The sequence below is a fragment of the Falco peregrinus genome, chromosome 6 (assembly GCF_023634155.1).
Source record: "Falco peregrinus isolate bFalPer1 chromosome 6, bFalPer1.pri, whole genome shotgun sequence".
NCBI classification, from domain to species: domain Eukaryota; kingdom Metazoa; phylum Chordata; class Aves; order Falconiformes; family Falconidae; genus Falco; species Falco peregrinus.
Window position 1 is genome coordinate 14,552,501 of NC_073726.1, and position 18,572 is coordinate 14,571,072.

Sequence of the window (18,572 nt, forward strand, 5' to 3'; positions counted from 1 at the left end):
TGAGAAATATTCCAGTTTAAATATTTGACTTGAGTTTCTCATCTTTTGTTTAATGACCAACTTTTTATATGGATATAAAACAGTGTTTAAAATGTAGTTTTGCTCCCTCTTTCTGAATAGACTTTCACTATTACTTTTTACCAACTAGTTTCATTGAAAGGTTTCCAGCGTTACAGGTAATGTAAAGTCCATTAGGTCAGGCTCTTCATAGCATGACATGCAGTAAATTACAAGTGCTTCAAGCAGCTCAGTGAATTACAGTTCATCACTTTGAAAGGTTCCCACTACAAGACTACAGATATCAGATCTGGCAGTTAGGATCCAATTAACACTTTGGTCAGAATAATCAGATTGCGTGTGTAAGACTTGTATAATTCGTTTATTGCTTTCATGCATCTTCTGTCTGTAGGTAAATTTGTTGCTGTTATTTCAAAGCTTGGAATCAGTATTTCACTTGCCTTTAGGTTATATTTCAAGTTCTTTTGCAGTGCAGTGATGAACTCTCCCTGTTCCAGCAATTTAGATCACTTGTTCTGTAGATATTACTGCTTGAGAAATGGTTTGTTTCTGATGGTTTTGTTTTGTATTCTTACCATGTCATTATATGTCTAGAAAAAAATTGCTAGCAATTTTTACTAAGCACATTTTATTTAGTGTAACAGAGACAGTTTTCTCCAACATGATCATTGTGAATCTCACAGAGCACCCAGATACACTGTAAATGACATATGCATTGACATTTACATGTGTACTGTCATGCAAAACCATTTCCTGCTACACTGAATATAATACTATAACTGAATGAAAAAAACATTCTGATTTTGTGATATCATTTTTCAAGCCATGGTCAGTGTACATAAAGGTTCTTCAGGATAAACCTCATTGGTGCAGAGTAATGGATTTTGAATTCTGTGTGTTACCTACTGCTTTAAGGCAAATTGCACTTTCAAGTCTTGCAGGCAGTGAGATTCCCTGGAAAGAACTCAACTCGCCCAAGGAATCCCACCTTTTCCATGGGAGACCAGTAATTAACAGATACACAAATGCTTGAAATGCAGAAACCTGTGAAGCAGATAAGCAAAAGATTCAGACTACTAACACCCCACTATGTTGTATTTCCTATGTCAAAACATGCTAGTTAGGTTCAAGATTCTGCCCTTTTCTCCTCTGACAACCCTGCCCATACAAAGGTATATAAAGGTTTATATCTATTCATGTACACAGCAGTTCATACTTGGGCTCTTCATTGATGCATGCATTTCAAATACTACAGGAACAAGAATTAAAACAAGAAATTTAAAAATATTTCCCAATTTAAAACTGTTTCGAGAACAAACATTTTCTAAAGCTTTATGGATTTGCAACGGTCAATGACAGGTCAATGACACCCAGGAATTACTGCTTGCTGAAATTATTTGATGGCCAGTAATAGTCCAAGTTTTAGTCCAGCTTCTTACGTGCTACAGTCCTTGTAAAATATTATTATTGTAATGAACTCCAAAACCTACAGAAAGCTCAAGGACTGTATGGCTTAAAGACTAAGTATTGTACTATTTGCCTAACAGAAAACCAGATCCATCCGCACCGTTACCCTCTTACAAGACAATGCTGGCAAGTACGCAGACTGCCTGCAGCCAGGCAAATCATCGCTTGCGACTGCAACAATTTAAATTAGAAGAAGTGTCTATATACTATTTATACAGTTAAGACAGAAACGCCTTTAGATGGCAATTCAGACAGAATAAACTGAGCCCTGTTCTGAGTTTTTAACTGTTCTGTGTGAGAGCTTCCTCTCCATGAATCACATGAGGAACCTCCCAACGTAGGCATGTCACAGCATTCGGTGAAGAGAATCCTTTATATCCTTTCTGCTGCAGAGCAAAATATTGCCGTGCTACTGAACCCCACAGAAGTGAAGAAGTAGAGACCTATCCACATGTAGCCATTCGGAGCCACCAAAACGATTATTAAAAGTCAAAGTAAACAAGATACCTTGTATGCTTTCAAACCAGAATTGTATTACCTACAGACAATTCTTCATATATACACATAAATAGGTATCAATTAAAATGTTTTATTAATCTTACATAACTCTGAGAAAATCAGTATACTGTGTTAAATGATAGGATTATTTTACTGTTGCTGTGTTTCAGTTCTCAATACACGCAAGACAGCCTTAGAAAATTTCAGCAGAACTGCTGACCTTGGCTGACTTCAGTTTCCATTAGTTTATAAAAACCCCCGAACCAACAATAGCACACTGTATTTTAAAGCAATTTAATTTGATACTCTAAATTTCCGACACAATGTATCCAAACCAGCTGAAATACTCCTTCCCCACATCCTCAAATCAAACCCCATCCCAAGATACTCAATTATACCACCTTAAAATTTTCTGCATTTGCATTTTCATTACCCTGTAAAATGTGTGACGGGCTGAAGGCTCTCATCTGTATTCCTAAGTCTTCATGAAGTGGATAATTGGTCTGACCCCCTTTAAGAGTTGCTGGTTTTAGGGGAAGTAAAGACTAGCCAAGAGAAATATCTTTCCTTGCTCAGCATAGGCACTCTTCTGTTGCCTTTTCCAGCTGAAAGCAGAAGAGTGTGAAACAATTCTTGTAGATACAAAATGGAGGAAACTCCACTTTCCCAAAGAAAAGTCTTTAAATAGTAAACGCAAATAGATACAATCAGAAAATACTTCAGCCCAACTAAATCTTGGCTATTTGAAACCTTGACTTGGAATGTGTTCCTCCCTTTTCACCACCTAGCCAGGGACTCTCAGGTGACCAAAATGAAGCATTTCACCTGGTGCCAAAAATGGGAAAATGACTTTTTCACCTCTGTCTTCAGTGGCAAGTGCTCCAGCCACACCGTCCAAGTCACAGAACGCAAAGGCAGGGACTGGGAGAATGAAGAACTACCCACTGCAGGAGAAGATCAGGTTCCAGAACATCTAAGGGACCTGAAGATGCACAAATCCATGGGACCTGATGAGATGCATCCACAGGTCCAACTGGCACCCAACTGGCGGATGAAGTGGCTAAGCCACTATCCATCCTATTTCAGATGTCACAGCAGTCTGGTGAAGTTCCCACAGGCTGGAAAAGGGAAAATATAACCCCCACGTTTAAAAGGGGGAATAAAGAAGAACAGGGAAACTACAGGCCAGTCAGTGTCACCTCAGTGCCCAGCAAGATAATGGAGCTAATTGTGAGAGCCAACATGGCTCCACTAAGGGCAAGTCATGCCTGACAAATTTGGTGGCCTTCTATGAAGGCGTTACAGCACTGATGGATTAGAGAAGAGTGACTGATGTTATCTACCTAGACTTGTGCAAAGCTTTTGACACTGCCCTGCACAGCATCCTTGTCTCAAAACTGGAGAGATGTGGATTTGATGAGTGGACCACTTGGCAGATAAGGAATTGGCTATTAGAACGAAATTTTTCACTATGAGGGTGACAAGACACTGCAACAGGTTGCCCAGAGAAGCTGTGGATGCCCCATCCCCAGGAGTGTTCCAGGCCAGGCTGGATGGGGCTTTGATCAACCTGGTCTAGTGGGAGGTGCCCCTACCCATGGCAGGGGGGTTTGAACTAGATGATCTTAAAGGTTCCTCCCAACTCAAACTGTTCTAGGATTTTGTGAATCAGGATCTGTTTTGTAATTACGGAGACTGATTATTTGAACATGCATGATCAGCATCTACACAGTATGATTTTCAAAGGCAGACAACCCCCCAGCCAGAGTCCCATATAAGCACATATGTATAAGCACCAGACTTTCAAACCTGTGTAGGCTGATGGGGTTTTGTGCACTGTGGCGCTCTCGTGTCTTAGTCCCCTGCACTCCTCGGAACAAGGACAGGTGCAGTAACCTTTCTGACCTCTACTTTGTTGCATCTATAGGAGTTCAATATTGACAACCTGATCACATGTGTATAGCGTGATACATTCTGGGCAAATTCTTCTCTTGTTTACATCCATGTAAACACAGTACTAAAAGGCCACTGAAGTCAACAGTACAATCCCAGAGGAAATTGACATAAATAGTTAGGCTCAACGTTATTGTTGCAGCTGCCCTTTTATAAGTGTTATATATATTATAAGGCTGCACAGTGCAGCATGAAGCTTTCCCTGGAGAAGTGCAGAGACTTTACCATTTCCCTGGGCTTAAAGTTACAGAAAAGACACAGTGCAATTTTTACCTGTATGATGCTTACAAAACCTGCTTCATTGACAATTGGAGGAGTCAGGGCTTTCTCCAGCTGCTGTTTATGCCCATGTAAAAACTGGCCTAAATTTGAATGTCATTTGTGTGTGTATAGCGTGTATACTGTGTATAGGATGTATACATAGATAGATAGATATAGATATATTTCTTCTGTGCTTCATCATGGGATCAATTTGATATTGAGAAAATTTTTATTAAATCATTCTTCAAGCAAAAACACTGTTACCTATAGCAAAATAAAGATAACTTTGTATGGGACCAAAGGGAAGACTGCAATTTTTATCTCCAGCTCACATAAACATACGGTAGGCCGAAACGGTGGGCAGCACGGGGGTTAGAGAGTAACTCTTCCTTGTAACCCTTGCACACATGATGGAAGAATCCAAGTTAAGGACAGTTTCAGATAGAAAGGTGAGAGACCCAGATCACACCGATTTGGGTATCACTTGCATCTCACCCAGGACCCACACAACATATCCAAGATTTCTGTTCTCCCCTCCTTTGAATCTTGGCAGCCATAGCAAAGGCACACGCTGCAGTTGCAGAAGATTGAAAATAGAGTATCCAAGCATATCTGTAGTATATCCTATGGATGTTATTGAGACAGAGATAAAAGAAGCATTTCTTTTATCTTCACCAAAGTAGCCTTTAACAGGCAAGTTCCCTCTTTACCCTGCCAACGCTGACAAGTATTCTATAGCTTTATGTAAACTTGTCAGGAATGCATAGGTATGAACTGGTGTTAGTTGCTCCTACCTTTGGATAAAATGGATGGATTCCAGTCAAATTTAAGCAATAAAGACTATTCTTTTGCCTACAGAGCATCTGACATGGACACTTCTCAGGCTTTCAAAGAGGTGTATTGAGTTTAGTTCAATTCACCTATGTTCCCGTCTGGTGGTTGAATCAAATCTCTTATCTGTCTACTTCCAGGCTCTTTTGATCAGTTTGTGATAAAAGGGGGCCACACCACCTATCACGAAATGCAGGTCTGCAGCCCAACCACCTACTTCTTGGAGCCTGAGGAGCAGATGAAGGAAGCTTGCTTTCTAGTTCTTCACTACAAGAAAATCAGTCTTGTGTACTGTGAGATAGTGAATGGGGGAAAGCTGGCTGTAAAGAGAATAAGCAGAAGATGCAGTCACCGACTCATTTCTGACCATTCCCATGAGTATTCCCCAACCAGCTTTGGAGACAGATTAAAACAGTGCAAGAAAACAGTGACCAACACTGTCAAGGGAGGCCAGAACTAGGCCAATAAAACACTTGTCAGGCCAGGTCAGGCAACTTCTATGTACCTTTTCATGTAAATCTGAACTTTCTATAGCAATTTCAAAATACCCTTTCATTAGTAAAATTTTTAAAAACAGTGCTGTGGAGTTTAGAGCAATTTGTTAGTACTTTCGTTGTTTATGTGTCTTTGGGTTGTGTAAAGGAAAGGGTGTTTATCAGACATGTGGCAAATCAATTAATGGATCTTTAGTGAATTAATACATGAGCTTCACACTTCTTTTGTAAGAAACAGTCCCAGTGAAAAAGCATGTGCAGGATTTTTCGAAAGGAAAATAAATGAGCCAATGCACAACATATGATGTAGGTTGTTGTTTTTGTTGTTTGGTTTGAATTACATGGATGTATTTTACAAAAATGCTCTCAAAAGGTTTGAAGAAAATATGGGAAGTATATCCCCATACGAACACGACCTACAAGGACAGCCAAATGGAAAATTAAGATAACGCTTAGTTTTTATTTGATAAACAGCAGCCACAGAACAGTCCAGATTCTACCAATACATTTAATAACGTTAAAGCCACAATATCCTAACTATTTGCTCAACCCTGCAACATATGTTTTAAAATACTGACTCCCACTAAGGGAGGGAGTACACTCAAAGTTTCGTTGCAAGGCCTCATGCGGACTCCTCTAAGCATGGTCAGGAAGGCATAAAAGTATCCTGAAGCTACTCCAGTATTAAATCCTCAGGCTGAAAATGATCAAAATTTGCAAGAACCTCAGATCTAATGTCTGTATACACACCAAGTATTAGGTTGCTACTCACTTTCTTGCAAGAACTCCTGCTTTACACAGGCATTTACAACTGCACGTGCACCTAACTTTAGCTTTGTTTTAATGTTCTAGTCAACTAGAAACCACTGTAGCACTTCATGTTCTTGTGATGTGTCATATGAACAAGAGGATTTCAAATTTTCAAATACTGTAGAAAGTGAGCAACAGAACAGTAACTATCTTTTGGTTAACTTTAATGAGGAAATGCCTTAAGTGTTATCTAATAGAGGAAAATGCTTATGGAGATTAGAAGAACTGAAGAAACAAAATGAGATCCAATGGGAAACATAAATTATAACACAGGAGTTTGTAACAGCAAAAGTTCCCTTTCTTTGTCCCATACTAACTCCCACCTTAGATGAATATACAGAAGTATCACATTATGAAGCAATCTATTAAGTACCTGAGCCTTACAAGGCCTCATTAGAATATTATCTAAAATAATTTTACTGTGTTGTATCATGAACCTCAGTGACTCTTAGGTCAGGTTTGTACCACATCATTTTAAGCATCTTACTGATATGTCTGTTTGCCCTGGGCACTTCCTGTAGGCAACAGGAGACAATGGGCAACTCCATGAACTAATCTAGTCCATGTAAAACCAGAACTGTCTATGTCTGTATCTCTTTTTTACTACAGACACACGTTAGATTGACTCTGCTTCTAACATTTAACCTAGAGTTAAATGCCTTAGCTTAGGCAAGAGGAATCTGGACTTTTTGGTAGTTTATTTGAAAGGCCACAGGGTCCCTGGGTGGCAGTGGAAGAAAAACTGTCCTGTGTACCATGTATTGCTCTCAGACAACTGAAGATTCACACCGGTAATTCCATTAACACAGAGGCACCCTGAAAATAATAGAGAAATCTTGCAAATAAGTCGGCATAAATATAGTTTCATATCTGTCAAGAAGAGACCTGAAAGTCATCCATGGCTTCAGCATCTGTTACCCTTTGAAAGTTTCTGCTAGCCTGGTGACTCCCAGTGTCTGCTCCTGTTCTCGTGGTACAGCTCAAAGCAACGGTTTCTTCAATGCACTGCTCTTTTCCCCAAACACACTTCCATCAGCAGCCTTGGGAGACTGCCAATCCACAGCACATATTTAAATACCTTCCATTTACCGAAATGTCACCTCCTTCATTAGACACAGGTGAGTGTCTCTGTCTTTTCACTGTCTTTCTATGTCACCTGCCAATGACTTTTTTTGTTCAAGTCTATGGAAATACTGTATTCTGTTTTCTCAGGCTCCATTTTTAGTCTAAAGCAATGCCTAGATTTAGTATCAAAATATGAAGTGTCACCTAGAGATGAAGTAAATTCCAGTTTAGAAATCACAGAGTGCTCTCTTCAGCCACTGCTTAGGCATCTACCATAATAGACAATATAGCTGAAATCTTCACAACCTATCACTGTGTGAGCGCATCGTGCATGGTAAGGCAACAACTTTTCCAAACTACTAATATTACAGACAAAAGACCTGACTTTGTTTATAATTATGGCAAAACATCTCCAAGGGGAGCCAAATTTAGTATTGGTAGAGCATATGATAGTCACGAATTAACTTACCGGAACACACAACTTGGTATAGGTACATACAATGAAATGACTGAAGGAGCGATAAGGATGGATCTGTAGTGATACACTTGTTTAGAAAAAGTTCCAAGAAGAGATTTTTCTTATCACAAAAAATGGAACTAAAAAGACCCAATTTCTGCAAAAGGTTTATTTAAATAGAGCTAGGAAACATACATAATTTAAAAAAAAGTTTAGAACTTCCAATGTAAAAAGTATTAAAATTACTTTCTTTTATCATTTTAATAACAATGTCTGATTTGACAAAATAACAGTAAAAACTCTATAAATATCTGTTAAGGGATTATTCCAATAGCATGAAAAACTCTAGTGAAGAAATTACACAGAATATAGAACTGTCATCATGCATTTGCATATAAAAGGCTGTTTAAAACTGACAGGCACATAAACAGAAAATACATGCTATAAAATTAGTCATTTTTAAGCATGGATCTTTAAATAAAGCTGGCAGATCACCTTCATTTTAACTAACTCATTCTCAAGAGAAGTCACAAAAATGGTGCAGCACCTAGAAACGTATTTTCTTCAGTTTTGTATGCAGATAATAGTTTGATTATTACGCTGTTTGCATATATCTTCATTAACTTAAAAATATTGTTGATATTTCTTGAATAATGTATTTTTGTTAAGGAAGTCACTACACATTTACAAAATAAAAGTATCATTTATTTTCTCAAAAGATGATCAGAACTGTGACTTACTAGATATTGGAGGCTGCTTGTGAGAAAAAACCACATATTGCATTCTCAGGGCTACCAAACAGAATTTATATATTTTTTAAGTTCTTATGATACAACATTTGTAGGGGAATGAAGAACTTTAAGAGGCCTACCAAGAGACAAAAAAGGTTTGGGACTCAAAACTCCTTTCAGTCAGAAACAGAAGCAGCCCACTTCAAGTCAAGTACCATATAAAACAACATCCTCAGTTTAAATTAATGCAAACGACACAAAATGCATATTGCTTAAAAAGCAGTTCTGACAAGCAGGAAAAAAGAAAATACTTTGACACTTCTTAAACCGAAAATGTTGACTCCTTCAAAAGGACACAAAAGTGGGTTTTAACACATTTCACTTAAAGGCTGTGATGGCGAGGGTCATGTCCCATGTCCCCTTCCCCCAGCAAATGAGGAGAACTTGTAAAGGGGCTGAAACTACAGCGAGTACCTGCATTCAGGAATGTCACTTTTCAGGAGTGCTGGTTAACCATCAGATTCCAGAAACTCTGTCCTTTCTTCCAACTATTCCACTTCGGATCACCACTGGCACCCTGTGCATGGGGCTAGCGAGTGCCGATGGCTCCCTCGGAGAAGCCAGACAGCTGGCTCTTCTCTCTCTCCCAGGCTGACGGGAGGAATTTGACCCCCTTACTCCCTGTACCGCACAGAGCAACCAGGGCCCTAAGATGCAGAATGGGCTGGAACCCCGTTCTCCATTCGTTTTGAAAGTTACAAGCTTTCAAGTCCTTATTTTTTAAAATCTGCTGTTCAAAATGTCTTTTCATAAACGTGCCTAGCATTTAACAAAGCAGTACTTCCCGAAGCTCTCCGAGAACTGTTCCACTGCAAATTAAAAATACATATTTGTTTTTATTTGGCTCTCTAGAAACAAAATCGATTAGTCACAAAGCTTTGATTCTATGAGAATTCAGTATTACTGACATCACAGTGTAAATCTGAAATAAGCACAGAACATTCTGCAAGATTTGAGCCACAGACTTCTGTTAAAAATTTATTTTCTGTACAAACTTCTATTTGCCTCTCACTTTTATTTAGTTTTGGAAAATAACCAGAGATTATCTTAATAGAATTCAGATACCTATTCTAAGAGTAATAGATGTAGCTCCTTTGTCATAGTATTTGGATTACTCATAAAAAAAAGCAATGTTCAGTAAATATACACATAGGCATAATTGCTGTAACCACTGATTAGCAACTAATTCGAACTCATTTAATTAAAAGAAATAAGCTACAATAAAAGTATTTCTTGTTTAAAAATCATTACGCAAATTGTAGAACAAAAAGAAGACACCTTGGCAAGTGAGCTACCCCATCGCTCTCTTACAAGGCAGAATAAACTGTTTTGCTGCTGACAGACATTTGTCCAAAATGTTTTCACAAATTTTAAGCAAGGGAAATTCCACATGACCAACCCCAGCAGCTTATTCCAACACATTTTTACTTTGCTTATTTTCCAAAAGTTATTGGACAGTTAACGCAAGCCTCCTTTGCATCAATTAAAGCCAATTATTATTTGTAGACATGTACTTAAAAGTATAAAAATCTGTTAATGTTTTGCAAAGATATAATTAATGATGAAAAAATGCCATTTACTGACAAAATTAGTATTTTGTAATGGAACAGTAAAAACATACGCTTTTCACTACCACATGCTATATTAATTACAGCTTCATCAGCTATTTTTATGCTTAACTATACCTTATAAACATAAGAAAATGCACGTTTTTACCTAAATACCTGACACAACTCCGAAATCAGTATTGATCTGAACTCAGCATCAGCTTTGCCCCCATGTTTAGACAGTAACAACAGCTGCCCCTAGAACTGACCTAGGGAATGGAGGTCATTGCGAGACCCAGGCTTACCAAAGTCTGGAAGTATTAATTTAAATACTGTATGACCTAGAATATTATCCTTTTGACAAACGACAGCATTACAGTTCACGTATACACAGTATTTGCGATACTGCTAAGAAAAAGATCACGGACCACCCTCTATGTTTTACCAGAGCTTCCACAGCTCTTCAAGATCTGTAAGAAGACACTGAGACTTCCCTTTAAATTAAAACTAGAAACTGATATTTTTTTTTCCACCGGGAAGGGCAAGCAAGTTCAAAACTACAGTTTCATAAACTAAGACTAAAAATATAGTTAAAGTTTGCAGATGCTACAGCAATGTTTCCCTCTTGCCCACATATGCAGAAAAACAATTCATTTCTGAAAAACATAAACTGAGCAATAATCAACAGTGTGAAAAGGAACTTTTTTGATTCACAAGCAGTTCTGAAGGGTAAGTAATAGTGCTTAGCAGCAATCCAGATTTTTTTTCCTATAAAATAAAAAATTTTCAGTACGTATTTATAAAAATGTCAGCGAAGGAAATTTCAAAACAAAAGTTTTGCTTTGAGGTGAATCTGACTTTGACAAACTAATATTAAGGATGTTGTTTTGAAAATGTAGGAATGTTTCAGCTTCCTCAAAATCTTCTTTTGATACAAAATTCATGTAACAAATTTCAGAGCATTTTAGTACTGAAAAGCCATAATTAAAAATGTTTTAAATGGAATACTTAATGAAGCGCTAATGAAATATTCAATGCTGGATCAATTGTATTGCAACTGCTGAAATACTTCACATTTTTCGCTTCATTTTATGTATTTTCTAGAGGGATAGTTCCTATTCCCAACTGCGGCAAACCCTAAAGAGGCCAAAAATATCATTCTACCAAACTGTTACAGAAAGCTGAGCTTATTTCATTTGAAAAGTTTTCTAAATTATGGGCATTCAGACTCAGTTACAAATCAAAACAAGGGCTAGAAAAAAAAGATTTAAAGAGAAGAAAAGGAGAGATCAGAATGGTTGACATTTAAAAAGAGCTGTTAAGGATTATTACTAAGTTGTTAGTGGTGAGTATCTTTATTTTCTCTAAAACTTTATGAACGCTATACAAATATCTAACAGTGGTAACAAACATGAGGAAATTAGAGCAGGATTTACACATGGAAGGAGCACACAGGTAGGACACTCAGGCAATAGAGAAGAGGACACGCTGTTGGTATCTTCCTGTTTATAGGGTTGCTGAAGAGGTGTAAGCTGACTTTTTTCTTGGGGAAGGAGCAAAGATTTAGGCCTAAGAGGGTGTATATATGCATCTATCTGTCTTTCTATCTGTTTCTAGTCAGCAGTGATGACCCAGTCATTATTGGGAGTTTCTGAACGACAAACTCATTTAGGTGGCTGAAGCCACACTTCTGCGAAGTTTTGATAAATGTAAGACATCCTGAAGCCATTTCTTAAATGAATGAGTTTTGAATGAAACCAAAGTACATCTCCAATTTAAGATGTAAAGGTACTGAGAAATGAATGATTACTTTGTAGGTGATGGCATGATGCGTGTGTTTTGGAAATGACCCTGGTGGGAGCTCTGGGTGTACAGAGCTTTGAAAAAAACATCTCCAGAACCCCAACTCACTCCAGCCATCTAGACTTCACTGCGCATGGAACATTAAAAGGAAGATTTCAGCCTGAATAAAATTTACATTCGCAGTAATATAAACTTTGGGGATGGACTTTAGTTCTTTAGTGTCTAATATTCCTCTGCCTTTTATACATCGAGGATGTAAAGACAATATAGAAGAACCACAAGAATAATATAACTAGGTATTTATGATTGCAACACCACCCGTACCTTCCTTACCTCAGTATCTGTACAAAATCCTCATAGTTTATACTTCTTACTAGGGAGTACAAATGCCTCTTGCACTAAGCTAGATTTTTGGAAACATGATAGTGTGACATAATGCCCCCCTGAAATTCCTAGAAGTTTGTATCACATATAAAGTATGTAATGTTACATCTATTTGGCCAAATGGATTAGCAGGATCCGTGAGCATCTGGCTTTTGAATATCTTAAACCATTTTATACCAAGTTTCTCACATTGTGCAACCTCTGAGCATGCTCTACTACACTTTCTAGAACATATTTTCACGAGTTTCTTTCTACTGTATTTCAGTCCTTGTGTAACATACTGGAATGTTAATAATTATATATATATAAGCCCCAGCATTGCACTTAGGCATATATACGTAATTATATATGCACATTTTACATGTTATTTATATACACACCAAAGGTTAAACATGCTAATACTCAAGTAGAAAATCCAAAGTTTTATATATATAAACACATCCTTTTAATTATTGTCTGTCTCCCCTGCTCAAAGATAACTGGAAGAGCTACATAAATAATAAAAACAGGAAATACACTTTAACTATCCACTATCAAGGGAATATTGTTTTAACAAGATGTATGGAATCTCATTATCATTCTATTAATTCAACAATCTTGATGTTGTTATAAGACTGAGACAGTTATCAAAGCAAGGGATCATTCTTGTATGTATGGATCACAACACTTAATGGGACAGAGTTGTCACATAAGCTACAGTGTCAAAAAGATAACCAATACAGGACTGAGCTTGTAGTGGCAATGCATTTAAGTGGGCACACATGGCTCCAACAAAATAACTGGTATTTGAGAAGCATATAGATACAGCTGGGTTTGAAACTGCTATCATTATAGCACTGATTTCATGAAATCCCTCACAAATTGATCTCCCACACATTCCAAATCTAAGCATACTTCCTATTGACAGTGGTTTCAACGGTCTTTCATTAACTCAGTCTTCTCTTCTTCACACCTTCTCTTCTTTTGAAATTAAATGAATATTTATGGTAATTATTATAAAATTACTTTATCCTTGAGGACATTGGTCCTCAGGGTCTCCATGGGTTTTCAACTAAACCTGTTTCCTCAGAGAAATTATTCTTCATGATTCAGTACATTGCTTAGTAACTAGTAGCCAAGCTAACATTTCCTACACCTTTTTTTCATTCATATAGTTTTAGTCAAAAAGAATAGACTCTGGACACGCAGGTTATTTTACTACTTGATTTCTGCGCGCAGCTGATAACGATGCCTACTTCCCACCTACATTCCATATCAAAGTTTGAGACACACAGAAATTCAAGATAATTCAAAACTGGTTTCAATACACATTTTTCTACTCTCACAGCTTCCAGATCCTGATGTATATGATTTAGTCTCACATCCATTATGGAGATATTAATATAACCATACAGTTGCAAGAAAATCTGAATTGTAATGTTTGTTTAAGCTGACTATAGGTTTGCAGATAAAACACCAAGACTGCCCCTTATCTATCTTTGAATGACACGTTTGTGAGACGGATGGAGGCAGCTTCACTTCTGCCAGCCTTAACTACTGTATATGTCCTGCCTTTCATTTCATACAGTCCACCACAGATAGATCCTATGAAACCACATGAAGAGAACAGGCTGCACTTCACCAACCATGTCTTTAGCGAGCTGAGGTTATTAAAAAGGTGCTGTTGTAGCTACCGGGCTACAATGCAATATGGCCTGTATATGGAAATAAAAACTTGGCATTTTAGGTATGTCTGTATGTTACATACATATTTATGTATATGAGCAAATACAGTATGAGGGTTGGCATGGTGATTTAACAGGCCAAGGATGCCACATTGTTCACAAATGGTGAATTCAGACAAAGGTCAGTTCAGGACTAAATACTGAACAAGACATAGGTCCAGGTATCTTTTGTACTTTACTACTACCTGCCAGCTTCTTAAGGCTTTCAGCATACAGGACAGGATTTTCTGACTTAAAACCCCTATTTCTATTTTCTTCTATTTATATTATGACCACAGAGTAGCCACCATTACAACATGACAGTTGTTGAAAAAAACATTGACTTTATTAGCATCTGCTGTATTTGGTATTCCTCAGAAACCAACGGTGGACAGATGCCCTTCATTCCTTACCTCACCCTTTGGGAAGTTGTTACCAGGCAGTGCATATGAAGTGTACACTTTTCCAGCTCCAGCCCCAGCCCCAGATTTATAAAATAGTGAATGCAGAGCTAAATTTGGGAACGGATTACCACAATCTGACCTGAAGCAGAATCGAAATAGTAAAGCCAATTGAAGGCGGCAAACTTTTTCTTAGAAAAGCGTTATCTGAATTCTCCTAGATTTCATCCTTAGCGTTAGCTAAAACAAGATTATATGGCCAAAGTCTTTTTGTACTATTTCTCTCTTTGCCGATTAATCACGGTTGATAGTGAAAACTACCATCGAGCTAGCTGCAGGTAAAAGAAAGTTTGCACGGCCATCACACTGGCATTTCAAAAGCACAGGATGAGTCTGATATCGTGACATTTAAAAGGCAAGAAGTCCCACTTAGATGCTTTACTAATCCTTTGTGTCAATCATGCTACTTGGCTCACAGCCGAAGTGTTGTCAGGAATACTGTCTACATCCTGAGTCTAAAACAAAACTCCAAAAGTGAATGTGAGGGACAGAAACTATAGAAATGAGGAAAAATTTCACTTACATTTATCCAAGATGGCTGTCGCTATTACTGTTGAAACTCTGCTATGGGCTGAGGTCACAAGACCCTGTAAGCTAAAATAGAGAAGCTTCAGCTGAGGGTAACTGAAGCTGCAGCACATTAAAATACATTTTAAGGTTATAGGTATTGATTGGAGTTTTAATATCTTGATCTATTTTCCCCAAGACATGAAAAGTGACCTCCACTTTTTGGTCATTTTTCAAGCCTGGAGGGAAGAGATTTTCAGTATTATCCTCTACCTTATTATAAGTGTGTATGTATGTTATATACAGTACGTGATATGATAGTATGATGGTTTCATTGGCATGAGTTTGGAGTTGCTACATTATTCACAAACAGTGAAACTATACGTGATTTATGCAGATTCTCCCAAACAAAAATAGATTAAAACCTTTATACAACATCACATCATCATGTCTGTAGGAAATGTGAATTATATAAAAGAAAAGCTAGCTTAAAAATATTCAAAAATGTATTAAAATGCATCACAGAGATTTTTTTCCTTTCTATAAAGCTAATTATGTAATTATGTACCTCTGAAGGAGTATGAGAACTTTTACATCCTAAAAATACCAAAATAACTTTAGAATTATTTTGTATGAATATGAATACTGTAGTTTGAAAATCTATTGCATCCTAAATTCTCAGTGCTTAAATCAAGTGTGTGATCTACTTACTAGGCAGCTAGAATCTCCTCTTAACCTGTGACATAAAGGCCCTGCTGTTGGCTTCAGTAAGTGGCTAGATACTGAATCTGTCACTAATTTTGGCTCAAACATTCTCTCTTCTGGCCCACAAGCCACCGTGTGTTTGTGAAAAGAACTGACATGCAAGAGAAAAAAAGGAGAAAACAAAAAATAATACCTTGGGAAATCATCGTTAGTGTTAACAGCAAAGATTTGGAATGACAGAAGGAAAAAGACTAGTACAGTTCATTTGAGAAAAGCGTGATGAACCACCCCACAGTTTATTACCTGTCCTAGGATTGCACATGATATCCATCTATGTAAACATACACTTGTGTACGTGCATGTATAAACAGATAAAAGCAAATCGCAAAAACAAATAGCACATGTCTTACAGGCTTTTCTATATCTGAAATGAAGGAAAGCAATTTCAAGACCACGAGAAATGCAATGAATCTGAACTACACAAATCCTGAAGCAGCCAACAACAAAAGCACATATATCATATATATTCAATATATGTGAAAGAATGACAAGTTGCCAAGACATAAAGCGAAGGACGGAATCTCTGTGCTTTCTGGACAAACTTAAAAAAAAGAAATTTCCATCACACGCTACAGATGCTTACTGCATTTTTTGTGAAAGTATATTGTGGTTTATAACAGGTGAGAACATAACAGATGAGAACTAAGAAACTACCAGGATACTGCATCATTTTGATGTATTCAAAGAAATGGTGCGGACAAATAGAACTGAGAAATTCAGCGAAACTGTTACATATTAGAAACATTTTTATAAAACTCAGTCTAGAAGACATCATACTTCTATGAAACAAGGCAGTCAAACTCATCACTTGAAAGATAAGTAAAGAATACAGCATGAGTCTAACAAAAATGATTGCTGGAAAAAATAAGTGAAATTTTCCTACAAAAAAACGAGCGCTGCATTTTAGATTTTTAATAGAAAAAGAGAGCAAATGTTGTTCAGATTATGAGATCACCTTAAAAGGATGGGAGAAGTGATGACTCAGGTGTTTGTGACAGAGGACTAAACAATTCACCTTTACCAAACCCATTTCAGTACTTAGATGGTGAGCCTGAAGTTTCGTGTATGCTTGTAAGCCCACGTAGAATGAGTATTTCCTAGACTGGATGCCATAGGATAGATGCCACATCACCAGAACACCATATCCTATGAAGTAGTTGCTTGCCTTCACCTAATGAGAAATACTAATAAAAAATTGCAGTCTGAAATGGAATTAATTATTCTTTCCATGAGCAGAGAGACTTCCATAACAGAATTTATGCAATCTAAACAGAGTGTGTTTGACTATGTAGAATGTAGTCTAATATGCTCAGTGTGTAAAGAGGTAAAGCTCTATCAACAATAAGCCTGGCTCATTTCATAAGCAGTAATTTATTTAGAAAAAAAAAAAAAAAAAAGAAAGAAAAATAGAAGTGGGAATGGGGGGATGTGGTTCTACCAAATGCAAGAAGTCGACGCTGGAAACCTGTATCTGAACTAGTCATCTGAGGTTACCTGTATAATTGAAGGAGAAACATAGGCATTTCTATGGCACAATTCATTAAACCCTAATTAGATGTCTAAATCAGATTGCATAAACAGTCTCTTAAAAGTGTGTTGACAACTATGTGTTGACTAAAAGTGCCTTGACTGCAGTGACAAAAGGCTCTTGAGCCCGGATTATTGAGCTGAATGGTAGAGAAAAGGTATAACCATCTATTGTCCAGTGAAATAAAGCCCCCTTCCAAAAAACAAATTATCTAACCTTGACTTCCCCTTAGTATGCACCTGAAATAGTCATTTGTGTTTATGTTAAACAGATGTAAAACCAGACTACTCTGTACTGACTTCACGTGTTCAGACTGCCTCAGCTAGGTGTGTGTGATGCCCTAAAACTTACTACAGGTGAACAGCAAAAGTAAAACCACCATCCACTCTGGTTTTCGTTCAGGCATGAGACGCTAACCAAGAACACTGCTGAAACCCTCAACCATTTCATTCTGTCACTGGATGCAGGGACATACCTATAATACTCTATATCCTACCTAAACGGACCAACCAACCGCCTCTCAAATCCCCTTCTTCCCCTTCAATTTTGAAGAAAAACTCATTGCAGAAGAAAATGAATGAAAATATTACAACCCACACATGCGTGCACACACACACACAGAAACCAGACACAGAATCTTAGATTACTAAGATTACTACCATTCATATTAAAGAAACGCCAAAATTGCAAAAATCAGCATAATGCTTCAGGAAGCCAGTCAGTAAGTTGACTTTCATGGTAATAGCTATTTAAGCAAAATTTTGTTTTGAATAAAGTGCCAGAAGTTTATAAAGTATATAAAATCACATGCTTAAAATTAAAATTAAAAATAATAAATAGTAAAAATGTGTTTCTATTGTGCAGTAGCTCAAATATAAACTTTTCCAATACTATGTATGCTTCAGCTTCACACAGCTTATAAGATTAGATGTGTCAGTAGCGCAGGCCTCTTCAGAGGTACATATGACAAACTTAGGCAGCCAGCAAGGGAACAATCACCATTTTGATAATCAATTTCAGAACTGAATTGAATTTCCAGAAATGATTTGAATGAAAATTAGCTCACAGCATGACGGGGGCTAGCACATTTGTTTTAAATGAATCAGGTGGATAAAAATAAAATAATAGAAAAAAAACCCCAACCATATTATTTCGTAAATATTTACAGATTAATTCAAATTTATCAACTATGAAAATTAATCAGAAAGCAGATTGACAGCACCTCACAC

At 37.2% G+C, this 18,572-nt stretch overlaps 1 protein-coding gene across 12 annotated transcripts in view; it reads right to left on the reverse strand.

Moving 5' to 3' along the window:
- FOXP2 (forkhead box P2) overlaps positions 1 to 18,572 on the reverse strand; it is a 445,011-nt gene that overhangs the window by 74,864 nt on the left and 351,575 nt on the right. Inside the window, exon 2 of one of the 12 annotated variants that reach the window (XM_055807414.1) lies at positions 15,067 to 15,137. The exons of the other annotated variants lie outside the window; for them this stretch is intronic. The gene's annotated coding sequence lies outside the window, so the exon portion shown is untranslated. The remainder of the gene's footprint in view (positions 1 to 15,066; positions 15,138 to 18,572) is intronic. 12 annotated transcript variants of the gene reach the window in all.